The following is a 12,245-nucleotide window of genomic DNA, read 5'->3' as shown; positions in this document are numbered from 1 at the left end:
TTGAAACCAAACCATTCTGTGATTGTATGAATCTATGAAACACACTGCTTTGAGGCAGCTTGCTTGTAAGTGAGCTTGTATTAGAAGAGGGTGTAAGAGCTGCTCCTGAAAGGACTCTGGAAGGTGTAAGACAGCAGTAGAAGAGGTTTGGAGAGGTTACAGAGCTGTGCAGGGAAGTGGAGGGACACAGCAGCTCCTATTACTGCTGCCCTGGCCTGTGGGTGGTGGTCTGTGCCCACGGGGAGCTGCTGCCTTTGAATGGAGGTGTGCTCATGCAGAACCCCCAGCGTGAGGTGTAACCAGTCAGCTCTGGCAACACGTGTACACCTGATTTATCTGACCACACAGGGCTTTGCTGGGACTCGAGCATGGTCACCAGGTCATGCTGAGTTTGTGGTTATTGCTAGTTTTGTTGGAAAAGCAGAACTGTCGTGACTCATTTGGGTAATGCCTCGCAAGCCTCAAATTGTACATGAAATCCACAGCGAAAAGCAGTTCAAAATTCTGTGCTTGTGTATATTCCATGCCCTAGAAACTGTTAAAGCCCTTTCATGCAGTGACAAGAGGTTAGCATATCTGCAGAGAGAGAGAGAGATTGCTGGTGTTTTAGCAACAGATTAGTTGATGTAAAAAGCTAAAGGTCTTCTCTATACATTTTAATCCCCTAAAGCGAGTCAGAAGTCGAGACATCTAATCTAAAAAGACTGGAACAACTGTTTAGCAGCCTGAAGGCAGGGGTCAACATTCAAAAGCTCCAGCATTATGAAGTTTCCAAAGAAGATGAGGAAAAATCAGATTCCCCAGTGCCAGCAAACAAAGGTGGAGGACAACAGAATGTGCCACATGAAGGAGTGTAAACTGTGTGCCCCAGCTGCTGGTTGTTTCACATACAACTGATGTGTCCAGGAAAGAGAAATGAGGAGAGTTTCAGGTTTTAGGGCTAGTAAGGGCTAAGGAAATGTGCTTAGCTAATGAATCTCTGCTACAAAACCAGTCCCAATGCAGTTTTCAGCTGGAGTCAATGGCTGTGCAGTTACAGTCTGCTAAAATAAGACCCAAAGCATTTTTGCCTGACACCTGACATTTGGTACCACCCAAGGTTGGCCTCAAATCTGTAAACTAGATTAGCATTGTACTCCTGAGCTGACACTGTGTCTCAGTACAGTAAAAGAAGTTCTTACTTGTTGTATTTCATAAGACCTGAGCCTGTTGCAATATGAACTAAAATGTCATGAGAAGGGGGGGGTGTTTCTTTCCTCCTGAACTGGGTCAGTTTTCCCTTGCTGTGCATAATCCTTCATTATACCAGCAGAATTATGGTACACGTAATGAAGACAAGCACTCACAACAACTTGTGATGGCTCTTTGGCAAGCAAATATTTAATCTTTGAATGCATATATTTGTTCTTTGTTAGAAGATACAGAACTAATTATTCCCTGGGTATTATAACAAAATTAAAGCAGCACAGCCTTGGTGTACTTGTGCAGTGCATACGTAATTGCAACAAGGGAGGGAGAAAATGGAAATTTCATTAGGGAGAGATGTTTTACTCAACTCCTGTGATAGAGGAGATGCCATGAATAGGATGAATTCTGTGAAGAATCTGGGCAGAGGAGGTTGAGTTTTGTGAACAGCCACTCCATGGCTAACATCAGCCTTTGCAACTGCTGTAATCAATATTTCCACTTGGATACAAATGAATTATCAAGGATGCAGGTGTAGACTTTCACTGAGATATTCTATACAGTCATCACAATACACACAGGTTTTGAAGCCTCTAGATCTCAGGATGCTATATAAGCAGAATAGAGTGATATAGCTCATTGCATCTGCAGAAGTGTCTCATGAAATGCAAAATGAATAGCTGAAAGAAATATTCTTACTACAGGAAAAATGAGGCTTCAATGGGTTTCATAAATTTTGCTATCAGAATTTTAAACAGGTTAATAAAACTGGTTATAGATTTCAAGGCCCCCTTTGCTTGAGCAGCAACTAAATCTTCCTTCTTTTTCCATAAAGTCATGTTCAAACAGCTCTATCCCTTCACTAATGCTGAAATCCTGATTCCTGCTACTGCACAGGAGTATTTTCAAGGTCATTGCAGTCACTAAAAATGCTGATGTCAGTTTGGATTTGGGGATTCCTTGTCCTTTCTTAGAGTTGTAAATGAATGTAATGTTGGTGCAAACCAACGTGGCACCTGGCTACATACACAGAAATCTTATGAGACATTTACTCCTTTTTTTTTCATGAAAGCACATGGAAGGTGTTACCAAAACTTCCAGGATCTGTTTTCAATGTCAGGCAAAGGCCCCAGCAAGTTTGGGGAGCAGGTTAACGAGAATCTCATGACATTCAGTGAGGACAAAACCAGCCAGCCCTGCCCCCAGGGACACATCAGCCATATGGGCTGGGGCCTGAAAGCTGGGGCAGCTCTGCAGAAAGAAAATTGTGGTTTTGGTGTACCCCAGGGCTAGAGAGAGGTCTCTGAGTGGGAGCCAGTCCAGCAGAGAGTCACTGGGTTCTTCAGGAGACTGGAGCACATGATATATCAGGAGTGGCTACAAGTGCTGGGTTCATTTAGCCTGGAGAAGATAAGCTAAGACAGCATCTAATTGCTGGCTTCTACTAACAAAAGGGGATTGCAGAGATGGTGGATTCAAACTCTGCAGCAGCAAAATGACAAGGCAGTGGTCATGCATTGCAGCAAGGGAAATTCCACCCATCTGTACATGGAAAAAAAATCATCAGAATAAGGGAATAGATTCCCTGAAGAGGTTATGGGCCCTCCATCCTCGAGATTTGTCAGAACTGAACTGCCTGAGGCCCTGAGCAGCCTCCCTTAGCATAGAATTTGTCCCTGCTTTGAGCAGGAGGCTGAATTGGAGGCTTTCAGAGGTCCCTTCTCACCTCAGTTGTCCTCTGATTCTCTGATTTTATTTCAGAAAGTTGTTAATACCTGTGAAATTCGGTCCTACCATAAAAAAGTGATTGTTAGTATGGCACTCAGTCCTTCAGTAAATATGTTCCACGTGGATATTTATAGTCCTGCCTGCTACCTTCAGTGAGAACAGAAAGTTCTTACTCCCCTAAGCTCTGTACAGCTGCCAGGAGAGATGGTGAAAGCCTTCCCTCCCCTCACCTACAGCATCATGCTGTGGATGTTCATTGGCTCCAGCTCCACAGCCCCTGTGATATCCAAGGATTTGTGTGAGTGTTTGCAAGGATCTGATATAAAAAGAGAACTGTCTCTTCTAGGCAGTGCTGGTATCCGTGGGTGAGTTTGGTTGGCTTGCAGACCATGTGTTGATTTCGGGGACGAGAATAAAAAGAAGGAGAAAACAGTTCCCCATCTGCTCATTTGGCTCCTCCTCTCTATCCTTAGGGACACACATGTGTCCTGTGTCCTGGAGCCTCCCTGACAGCAGTGGTGGTTCCTTGAGCTCTGACCACAGGCAGAATGTGGGGGTGAACTGCTCCTCTGCCTCTCAGCTGCCCCTTCCTGGTGATCCCTGTGCCTGGAGCAGGTGCCCTGACTGTGCCTTGGGGAGCTGGTCCAGCCCTTTGTATCCTGGGGGGAATTAAAAGGGAATCGCTTGGACACCGAGATCTTCCTACAGACCTACCTGGTGTTTGTGAGAACTGTTCCCTGATGTTGGGTCTGGGTACAGAGCAGCAAGAAATTCTCAGGGAGGTTGGATTTCAATGGGGATGACTCTTTTTCCCTGCCAGCATTTCTCTCTTAGCTGTGTTCTCTCTAATGAAATTGCCCATTCAGTGTTGGGTTGGTAATTTAAACTGAGTGCTATAGATTAACAGTTGTTGCTGCTTTATTATTGAAATGAGAGTCATGGGATCAATTTAACTGTTCCTGCCTTCATTATTTGCTTAAGACAATAGAGTCATCTCTGCAAATTCTATTGCTTTGTGGGTATTTTTAGCTTAATTATCATAGATATTAGCAACAATCAACAAAGATTTCTTAGGTGCATGTGCTGGCTCCTTGGAACACTAGTTTTTTATAGATTTTGTACTTTTGTCTTCCTTTTTTATAGTCAATCCAGTCTTCTCTCAAAAACAAAGCAACCAAACAACAACAACAACAACAAAACCCAATCTGACTTATTTTGCAAAAACATTAATGCTTTCCTAGTATTTCATTTTAAGAATTAAAGGCATAGTGATGGTTGTGCCTTCTGTTCTACATTAATAACAATACAATATTCTGGCAGTTGAGCCTGTGTAGGTACAATGGGAACTTCAGCCTTTTTTTGGGGGGCGGGGGGCAGGGGAGATGTATTTAAAATGGTTCAGAATAAGTCAAAAGCTTACTTTGAAGTAAGCTTTCAGTAAGGCCTGACTGATGCCAGGTTTACCTTATTTAGCAAAGTATCAACTCCTAAATCACCTATGACTGGTATTTGGGTTAGTGTCCCCCAGCTGGCTTAGGGCAGGAGGTGTAGGTGTTGGGGAATGGGCTCTTCATCCATTAAACACCCAGAACTTTGGATCCTGGCATGAGTTAACTTAAAGTTTCTTGGACAACTTTATGCAGAATATGTAAACAGAAGTCTCTCTGGTGTGTTGGAGCATAGCTGGATATCCTAGAAGAACAAAGAAACCAGTCTGCAGTTTTGTTTGCACTGCCTGTCTTACATTTAAAATACAGCAGGAAAAAAGCCTTATTAACATTTCTTAAGAGTGCCAGTAAAACACTAAGCAGCTTCTTGCATTTGAAGTGCCAAAAAAGAAATTTTATTATCTGGTTTAATATAATATTAACATGTTTATCTTCCAGTCAACATTTTGCTAACTATTTAGATTACTTCTACATACTTTAACCATAACGGTTGGAAACCTCTTAAACTGCTTTACAAACTTCACCCCCCCAAGATAATATTCTAAGAAAAAAATATTTTAAGATAAACAGAATTATCCTTATGTCACAGGCCTTTGTCTTGTACCTCATCCTCTCTCCCTCTTTTCTACCTTTCCCCTTCCTCCCTAAAGAAGTAAGACAGTAGGATTTTATATCCATTTTAATGGATAACAGACTAGTAAAAGACTAGTGGAGAGTGTAATGAGGGCTCTGTTTTATCATTGCACCTCGAACCTTGTAGGATTTGTGTGTGTTACTTAGGTGGTTAGATACTTGCTGTATTCAGGCTTAATTATTTTGCCCAAGGATGCAAAGAACTGTTAAAAATGAACTCACAAAACAAGGTTCGGTGCCACTTCCATTGGAGCAGATTGTATGCAAGTGCCAAATATTGGGGTTGATGGCTACATACATTAATCCAGAGGTGATCCTGTTGGTATCTGGGATCCAGCAGATGAACAGCGTGGGTGTCCCCAGGCAGGGACTCGAGGGGTGGCCATCCTGTTCCACCCGGCGTGGCTCCACACGAAGCCTCCCTCCACAGCCTTTCACCACTTGTTTCCACTTTTCTCCATAATTTCCCCTGCAGCAGAGAGTCTTTCTTCTTGAAAATAAAAACAACCAAGATTTAATGAGGAGATTTAGCTTTCCTTTGATAAGACCGTGGCCGTAATAGAGCTTGCCTGCCTGCATAGTCCCATGGTGCAGACAGCTACTCAAATATTTCCTGCTTTAGCATTATTTGACCAACTAAAAATTCAAGCCAAGGATTGCTTGTATTGAAAGAATGCAAATTGGTTTTTTCTCGATATCAGAACAAGAAGATATACACATATCTGTAGGTGGTATGGAAATGAGCGAGTGTATAACTGTTGGAAATAAATTGCTCCCAAATGATTGTTATTTTTTTGCTATGCCAGTGTAGCATATCCCAGTTCTGAGACATGCTAAAGGAGACTTTTCAAGTAGAAGCTTCCAGTGAGACAGAGGTGTCTGCACAAAATAATGGCAGATTAGGAAATTGAAAAAATATGTTTGTTAGTAAATAGTGCCTTAATGAACAAGTGCTGCAGTGAGTTAATACTCACCCTAGCTGAGGTGGCTGTTCAAATCACTCCACCCATGTGCAGAATGATCTTGTGTCTCCCCAAATGCTGATAAACTCTACAGGCTGTTCCTTTGCTGTGCTAGGCATGGATGTTGCCCTTCAGTGTCACCCTGGAGCAGATTAGCTGAAACGTTCGGTGTGTCTCCACTGTGCAGCCCTCCTTCCTTAACCTGTTTTGTTGCAGCTATGACTTTCCTTCTTCAAATAAATATCCCGCTAGTTATTAACCTGTCTTCCATCATCTGAAGGCAGATTTTTCATCTGGACTTTGTGAAGCTGCCTAAAATGAGCTCCAAAGGCTCCGTGGGCTGGGGAGAAGGTGGTTCTTTGCAGAAGAAGTTTTGGGGTCAATACTAACTCATTCATATCTTGATTGAATTAGCATTGACTAAGGAGGTGATAAAAAATAAAGACTTTCTCTTACAGCCATAATTCAGACTATGACACTCACTGTGATTTGGATAGAAAGCTTTGTTTTTGTAGTAAATTCTCCTCTGTAAGAACCCATCATTCAACCAGGAAAACACTTACTTAGAGTTCTAACTTCAGCCCATGGTCTGAGCTTAAAACAGATAATTTCTGTACTACAAATTTGATTTTATCTGCCACAAGTACAGACCCCTCTTAAGTCCTTACTATGAATTCTGTCTCACAATGCCTGCCAGTAAAGCCAACATGGTGGGGTTCTGAATATCACATTTTTATCCAGGACGTATATTAGGACTGTACAATGTGAAATGTTGATGCCACTGTGTGATAATATTTGATCAGTATGGATTTCTCTTTTCCTTTTATGGTGCATGGATTGTGTGAAATGGAATAGAACTCAGCAGCAGGAGCCTGACATGCCAGAAATCACAGCCAGAGGGAATTGTGCTGTTTCCACCCAGCAAAGCCAAGATCCAAGAGGGAACAAAAGGAGTGGTAACTCAGCTGTGGCCCCACTGGGAGGAATGGACTAACTTGGAGAGCATTGAATAGTGCTTGCCTCATTAGCAATGCCTTACTGCACAGCCTCCTCCATTCTACTCATGGTCTGCTCTGGTTGTGTTGGGATGGCAGATTTTCCATGTAACTTGTTGATGGAATAGGGAAAGAGGGTCCCTATTGATAATTTGAGTGCAGGTGTAATGAGATTAACAGTGGTGGACAGCTGGGGTGGAAAGCCAGGTACAATTATTTTCCATTAGCCAAGCACACCTCTTCCCTGATGAGAGGAGCTGTTGCCAGATCCAAGGAAAACACATCTGTCCTCTCCATCCAGGTAGTTTGTAATGTGCTCTGGGATTTTCTGAGGTGAGAAGAATGTTTGTCACTGCTGCTCAGCTGAGAAATGTTTTAGGAAGCAATTACCATCTGCCTACTGTCTGAAGAGGGAGAAAACCAAATAAGTTCTGGCAATAATGTGATGACCACAATTTCAGGTCACAAGTTTTCAATCAAACCTTGATTCAGATGAGGAAACCATGAGGGACCATTTAACATGGCAGTAACTGTAATTACAGTGTCTTCAATATTTGACTGAAGCCAATGGTTGTTCTACTTTCGTCTTGTAGCATCATCATCACCAATCTCTGCTCCCTCAGCTTTCCTGCAGTGAAGATCCTTTGTCCTCAGTGACTCATGGATGGATCAATGTTCTAAGGGACAGAAGTTTTGCTCTTGTGATTTATCCCTGCTAGACCAGTGCCAATCACTGCAGTCTCAAGGCTCCTTCTGCAAGGACAAAAGACTCGGCCTTTGGTCTCATAAATACATTTTGCTCACTGGAACTAGGTTATTATCCCATAAAACCTTTCATCCTGTTAATGAAGAGAGCATGAAGCATGTCAAATAGACAGTAATTGATATAAGCTGAATACTGCAGCCTGGCCTGATAGGGAATGTTCCAGCCTACTTTATTTTCAGAACTATCATCCTAACAAATATTTATGGTTAGGTGGGATTTTCCTACCATTTCTAAGGCTGAGAAGTAGGTGGTTGGTACAATCCTACCCATTTGTTTTCAAATAATTATTCATTGTGGGATAGCTTTCTCAAAGGGATGTAGAAACATTCTTTGCTCAGGACTATAGAGAAAGCCAAGAAAACAATAGCATATTTGTTTTTGCCTGTCTCATTTATTGCTTACAGTTTGACTGTGCTTTTAGGAAGACAAGGTGAATTTAAATGTAAAGGAGCAGAGAAATCCACTGAGAGGAAGGTAAAAGAATCTGAAGCCATTACAGGCAAGTGGCATAACTGATGGTAGGAATCTGAAGAGCAAGTGCACCTGGGGTTTAATGACATCTTCTCTTATTTCGGGATAGTCATTTTCAGTTGCCAACACTTGAGTGTGGCTGGGACAGGGTACAACAATGCAGCCTGCTGCCTCTGCTTATCAGGAGAGACAAATTCCAAAGGCTCAACATTGAGGGCTCAGAGTGGACCCAGCAAGCCTGACCTTACAGGTTGTTTTTCACTGAGATCTAGTCTGTGCAGAAAAGTTTGAGTGGTGTGTGCTCATCTGAACTTCTTCCATGTGTTGAAAAACTAAAGAAATGCTTTTTGACAAGGGGATGGAAAAAGCCAAATGATTCTCCAAGTTTCTAATTTAGAGTCCTATGACAAGCACCCACTGCCACTCTCCACTACACTGCTCATCCTTTATCCAGCAGTACCTACTTACACATTGCAGGAAAGTTATTCCTACAAGCCTGACTGTGGGATCAGACTGACACACCATTAAAATGGGTGTAGTTATGGTACTTTACTCTTGCAGGATGTCTGTTCCCCTGACCTGAGCTGTTTAGATGCTTCAAGGTTAATACCAGTGATTTCTCTGGAGTGGAAAAGTACAACAGCAACAATATCAGAACTATTCCAAGTGACAAAGAGCTGTGGTTTATTGCAAAACTTTCTGCAGCAAATCATAAAACTCAAGTGAAGAAATGCTTTCTCAGGTGATCATCACTTTCTGCTGCTTATTTTCAATATGAAGAATCATCTTGGCCATGCTTAATAATATTGAATGATGTGCTATTCCAGGCAGTGGGATAAGCTGCAACAGATTTGAGGACTTGGTGTGAGCTGAAAAATGAAGAAAAAGAGCTGAACCAACCAGAACTTAACAAATCCACCTTATGATAATGAATACCTGCTCTCTTACTTCTCAGAGGAATCAGTCCAATTTTTCCAGCCTGAGGGACAAAAAACCCACCAGTCCAATTGACTGTTAGTGTGGATTGGCTGAAAATGCTAAGAAAGAAAAATTGTCTGAGTGTCCAAGTGAGAGCAAGAGCAGTTCTCATTCTGCATCTTAATGGCAGTATAAAATGACCAGCACTTCTGCAGCAGATTACAGGGTCACATCTCCATTACCATGGGGTATGCAGAAGGCAGAATACGTAAGTACATATACCACAGTCCTTTCTCTGCTTCTCAAAATGCTTCTCCTGTGGTTAAATAAAATTCTGAGGTGCTTTGGTTGTGCTATTCCCATCTGCTTTCATTGCCTTTCTTTTTTTTTTTTTAATATATTTTTAATAGCAATGGAATATGCTGAGCTGCAAATGATGTTACTTGCTGCATTTTTCCTCATCCCTGGAGTTATATATTCATTTCCAGCTTGTAAAAATAACCTGTTTATTCTGTTTCTGAGTCCTGCATGAGATGGTTCTCATTTTCCCTGTGCTGGTTCCCTGTGGTTTTATCACAACTGCCTGCCCACCTATGTGCTTTGTCTCAGCTACGGAGTTTTCCTTCTCCAGAAAATTGCCGAGCAGTTCTCCCCAGCAGCAGAGAAACGATGGTCAGTGCGGAAGTCTCTTTGTGCTGAATTAATTGCAAGCCTCACTACTAATTTCAGAGCAAGCAGTACAGTGCCCTAACTTATCCTGGGTGATTTTGGGCATCGTTTATTTCCCTGGTTGTCTCCAGTCAGTCAAACTAGACGATGGTATGCTCTGTTCTCCCACCTCCACACACCTTATGCATCTCACTCCCCACTCCCTGCAGGCTGTGCCAGCCCAGCCCATCTGCTGAGGGGGTGCAGCCTGTGCCCACCCCAGCACAGGGAAGAGCTGAATTCTACCAGTAGCCAGGGTGGTCACCATTGCCACAGGGCATGGGCAAACAATGGGGGGGCTTCAGCTGGAACAAAGCAGGTTGAGGATGGATGTTTAGAAAAATGTCCCTTCCACTGAAAAAAAGATAGTGAAGCCCAGGGATGTATCATTAAGGGGTGGTGGAATTGTTTATAGGAAGGCCAAGAGTGTCTCAACCCCACAGCAGTCATAAGTGATGCTGTCTTGGAGCTGGAGGTAGGCTGGGCTGGCTGCCCCCACTTGGCCCCTGCTTTTCTGTGGCTGTACAAATCTTTGGTTTCCAAAAATATGGTCATTATAATACGAGCCACCCTGTAATTGCTTTATTATTTTCCATTCAGAGGCTGCAAAATTGAATTACTAAGCATCCCCTAATTCTGTCTCTCTTCACATAGCTCTTGGTCTCCTCTGAGCTCATCCAGAACCAACAACTCTCGGGCTGACATGTGCAGATGGATCCCTGGAGCATCTGTAGGACACATTTATGAGTAATTACCTATCATCTGGAAGGTTACAGAGCAGCAGCATAAGTGTGTGACCTGCCTTCTGCATTTATATCTAACTCAAGACTAAGAAACATCTCTAGCAGATGGGAAAACTCCAGACTCTCAAAGTTACTCCAAGATGGATTATTTACCATCTAGCACCTATCAGAGCAATGAGAGCTTATCCAACACAGATTCTCTTATGTCTGATTATTCTTCCTTCTTTATTTCATCAGGATCCCAATCAGGATTGATCAAAATACTGAATGAGAAACTGGTCAATATAAGGGATTTTTTTTGACCTATTTTATGACCTTGTTTCTTGATCAGTTTATGCCAAAACCTTTCAGCCACTGGGTTGTCCAATGCTGCTGTCACCCTGTTTATTTGCTGTTCACAGTGCAGGACTGTCCCACACAAGGTAGAAAAGTGGCACCATTTCTCTCTGTCCTGCAGGACAGTGCTGTGAAGATGACAGTCTTTCCATAGGATCCGTGGGGACCCTCTCCACTAACCTCACCAGGAGCTGCACAAATGCTGGTAACACAACCCAACCCATTTACTTTTCTATCTATGATACTCTTTTATACGCCGCTCTGGCAGAGCCTGAAAATTCAAGTTTAACTTTAGCTTCTGCTGGATATGGAGATTCAATCTGGATGTTTATCTGAAATGTCCTTTAGTGTGGAAACCACAGAAAAATTTATGTAACAAGATCCATGAGTTTATGTTGTTTCATGGGACTTCTCTAGACCTACACTTCTTGTTTGCTGTTTGCTTATCCCAACTGCAATGAAGTCATCCAGATGGAAATCACCTGTTTGGCTCTCTGTGTACAAAACTCCTTTCGGGGAGTTTCCATCTGTCAGTCTGTAGGCCTGGCACAAATATGGAAGTACAGAGGAATTTCTTGCATTGTAACTTTCTAGTTACCTTTTCCAAAACTCAGAGGTTGAATTTGGCCTAAGCTTTAGAAAATACACAGGCAAACGCTTGTTACATGCAAACTGTTTCACTTCCCTTTAAACCAACATGAAAAAAAGAAGGAAAAGCTGACATTTCAGTTCTGCAAACAGCTCAGCACTTCTAAGCACTGGCTCAGTGGCTCTGCTCCAACATCTCTGTTGCCTCCTCCCATCCTACCTGGAGCGCCCTGAGACTGCACATCCAGAGAGTTTGGGAAATTTATGAAGACTAAATGTTATGGAAATCTTATCTCATATTTGTTTGGGTTTTTTTATTTGTTTGTTTGTTTTTTCTAAAACCCATTCAAAAAACAAACCATGCAAATATTTGCAACAGCAAAGTGAAAGTCATTTTAGAGGTGGTGGTATTCATGGGAAGCAAAAGGTACGAAATATATGAACTCTCTCCAACAGTAATCCTATTTTTTCCCTCATCTCATGAAGTCATTGATTCTTTAGAATTTCCCAAATGTATCCAGAGTCAAAGCAGTGCCTTGCAATGGGGTTTGACACTATTTTAGCCACGGTCAAAGTGAAAGCTCCTATTGTCAGGAGTAAAAACCCTGGAGGGAATGTGCCAGCCAGGAGAGATTAAACATTCTTTGTATTGTACAACAAAAAGCGTTGTAAGGTTGATTACAATAAGAGCTCTCCAAAGTGACAGCATTGGGCTCCTTCTCCTCTTTCATCCTCCCTTTAAGCTGTTGCACAGTTATAAAAAG

General features: G+C 42.4%; 1 long non-coding RNA gene across 1 annotated transcript; it reads left to right on the top strand.

Moving 5' to 3' along the window:
* The first annotated feature begins 6,190 nt into the window (after nt 1-6,190).
* On the top strand, nt 6,191-11,431 carry LOC126641038 (uncharacterized). The gene is made up of 3 exons (XR_007629191.1): nt 6,191-8,930; nt 9,016-9,374; nt 10,469-11,431. It is a non-coding gene; the product is annotated as an uncharacterized LOC126641038 (long non-coding RNA).
* The last annotated feature ends 814 nt before the right edge of the window (nt 11,432-12,245 follow it).

Source organism: Myiozetetes cayanensis, unplaced genomic scaffold (assembly GCF_022539395.1).
Source record: "Myiozetetes cayanensis isolate MyiCay16 unplaced genomic scaffold, myiCay2020 scf20-37, whole genome shotgun sequence".
In the NCBI taxonomy this organism is placed as follows: Eukaryota; Metazoa; Chordata; class Aves; order Passeriformes; family Tyrannidae; genus Myiozetetes; species Myiozetetes cayanensis.
This window is presented reverse-complemented; position numbering and strand designations above follow the sequence as displayed.